The sequence below is a fragment of the Apis dorsata genome, unplaced genomic scaffold, assembly GCF_000469605.1.
Source record: "Apis dorsata unplaced genomic scaffold, Apis dorsata 1.3 scaffold_383, whole genome shotgun sequence".
NCBI classification, from domain to species: domain Eukaryota; kingdom Metazoa; phylum Arthropoda; class Insecta; order Hymenoptera; family Apidae; genus Apis; species Apis dorsata.
The window spans coordinates 431,982-435,488 of record NW_006263645.1 but is presented as its reverse complement, the minus strand read 5'-3'; positions in this window follow the sequence as shown (position 1 = coordinate 435,488).

Sequence of the window (3,507 nt, the reverse complement as noted above, 5' to 3'; positions counted from 1 at the left end):
TAAAAAAAAAATTATTAAAAGATATTTAAATGAAATAATAGAAAAATCGAGAAAGATCACTAAACTGCACATAAATATTCAATGTTTTTATTTTAAATTTACTGGGTTTTTATTTTGTAAATCAAACGCAATTATAATTAAATAATAAAATATAATTATAAGTATACTCAATCATAATTTAAAATTATATATAGTTTTTTTAAATAATAAATCGTTAAAATATTGAATACATTTAAATACATTATATACAATAAATAATAAATGACATATTAACGATGTGCATGATTTAATAATCAATGTATATAATACATAAATATGACATTATAATAAAATGTATATAAAATATATTTGTATATATTATATATGTGTATAAAATATGCTGAAAATAAAATATAAAAAGATTAATTTAACATTTATCGTTTAAAGGAAATCAAGAATTAATCGATTTTTAATTGATAATAATTGATAAATCTTGATTAAAATCTATCAAAGAAAATATGAAAAAAACATCTTTGTATTTTTTCAAATGCTCTGAAATTTTAAGGAATGGGAGAAAAGGGGAAAAAAGAAACTTAGCTTCGAGTCTTCGTTAATTTCTAAGATATTATTATAAACTTTTGATATGATACTCTTGACAATGAATGCCTCATTACGAGCTTATCTATTTTTTTATAAAGTTTTATATATTTCTAAATAATTTCTTTCTTATGAATTACAACGTTATCAAGTTTTCTAAGTACATGTTATGAGAATGTTCTCTATAAATTACTTGATCACTAGCATAAAAATGTTTTGCTTTATTATTATTTATATATAATTAATTCTATGTAATAATAATTATTCTATGTAATAATAATTAAAATGTATTTCGTTATTAAATATTAATACATCAAATGAACACATTTCTGTAATCTTTGTTAGAATTGCTTTTTAACATTTCATTTTTGCATTATTTTTGCATTATTATACATTGATACAATTCCATTACATTCTCAAAGATATAATATATACATAATATAAATGTATAAGTATATAGTAAGTGTGCAATTTATTTTATATGCTTCCATAGAAAGAAATACATGGCAATATAATTTATTCTGATGGTCATGATATTAATTTTACAAATTTTTATTTAATCAGAATTTTTTTATATGTAATAGGTAAATCTTGTTGAACAATATATTTCTTTTTTCTTGTTCCATATGAAATTCTATATTGGACAAAATGTTGATTCTTATTAAAAGAATTCATCACGACAAAATTTCTAATTGAGCAATCTTTATTACATTAGATATCTGTGATTTTATAATATTAAAATTTTATATATATTATATATAATAAATATACAATAAATTTTGAAAGTTAATAATTCAAAAATAATTTATAAAAAATACACGTCTAAATGTTAATTATAATAAAATTTAATTCTAATTTTCTCAGAATTCTTCAACAATTTATGATATCATTATGATATTTTTTTTTTTTTCACATAATTTTCATTTGATAAATATTAATATTTTTTTTCCATATTTCTGATATTTTAATATCATGTTTAAACATTTAAAACGGACATATTGTATACAATATAAGATTAGATACATGATTAACTTAGATTACACTTAAGCATGATTACGTAGCATCCCATATACATAATGAAAGGAAAAATATGAAACTTATATAAGATTATAAAAATGATTAAAATTATAATTTTAAAAATATATGCATAATGAAATTATATAATATCGTTAATGATAGAATATTAATCATTCATTAATATTAACCATTCAAATTCGAAGATATTAAATAGATATTACATTTATATTTATATTTTTTTATTCTTCATTTTTAATTCCTCATTAGATTCCTCATTTAATTCCTCAAAGATAACGAGATAGACACAAGTACGCAATGCAATCATTAGAATAAATAACAGTATATTTATTTTTTATATTTTTTTTTAAATTAGAACTTAATTTAAGAAATTTAATTTAATCAGAAGAATCTTATTCTCAAGAATGATTTTAGATCCGGCCTTATTAAATGATAAAAACTAACAAAAAATAGAATTTATAATTGAATTGAGATAACCACAATGTTTTTCATTAAAGTTTATCATCAAATCTGAATTCCTTAAAGAAGCTATTATATATTTATTATGCCATGAATCCAAAATAAAACAAGGTTTTAATTAATCAAAGAAATTATATGTGAATATTTAAATAGAAATAATCCTGTTATTTTATAATTTATTATCAATTCATTTTTGAAAAATGTAATTTATAGGCAGATATATTCATCAATTTAGACAATGTCTTTTATGTCATGGTTCAAGATTTTAAATTTCTTTCATAAAAAATAATATTTCACAAAGATTAAACAATATTTATGAAATCGATAATATAATCTTTGATACAAAATATTATTATCATTATTATTATTTAGAAATAAATTATTTAATTAAAATATCATTACATTATACATAATTTATAATTAAATATGATAAAGTATCATATAAATTAATATGATAACAGGATAGAGTTTTGCTTCATAGTTTTAACTATGATAAATGGAAATGTATAATGATATAAAAAAAAAAAAAAAATAGATAAAAATACAATATAAGAAAACGTGTTGAGCAAGAGCAATATTTTATTAATTGAACGTTTGATTAATTGAATGTAATAAAAAACTCTTCTTTGAAAAGATTAGCTAACATCATATCAATTTATAGTCGCTTGTGAATTATATATTGTTGCTATAAGATTTTTTTTTTTTTTGGTATATTAAGTTATTACATAAAATTAAGATTAAATTCTATTTTATAGTATTTGATAATAAAAAGTTTTAATGATAAAAAATTATTGTATGTATAAATTATAAGCGTTTAAAATTTATTTTTTAATATTTTCTATTTTTAATCGCTTTATTCCTAATTTATTTATTGAGAGATTATTTATTAACAGACGATTAAAAATTTGATATCAATAGGACAATCTGGATGAAAGAATTAAACAATATTTACAACATAATTAAACATAATTCAACGTTTATTTTAGTACGAAGCATCTAAAGGGAACAAAAGGAAGATTAAAAATTAATAAAATTAAAACAATTCTTAGATATTATAAAATGTATATATATATATACCTTTATTACCTTTATTACCTATTCAAAATAAAAATCAATGTTATTATTTATTATCTTATGAATATAACAATATATAAATACATAAATGTCATAATTAATCATCATTGTTTGTAGTACATTCAATTATTCATAATTATTCATTTAATATATTTTTTTATTACGTGATTGAAAAATCATATGTTATTTTAAACAAAACATGTATACATATAGCGAAAAGAATCTATCTTATTTACAATTCTTTTAGAAATGTTTAATAATCTTCATATAAAAAGTATTGAGTAGTCAAGTAATCAAGTCTAAATATAAATCTAATAATGCTTTAAAACTTCCTTATTTATATGTGTGTATGTATTAGATATG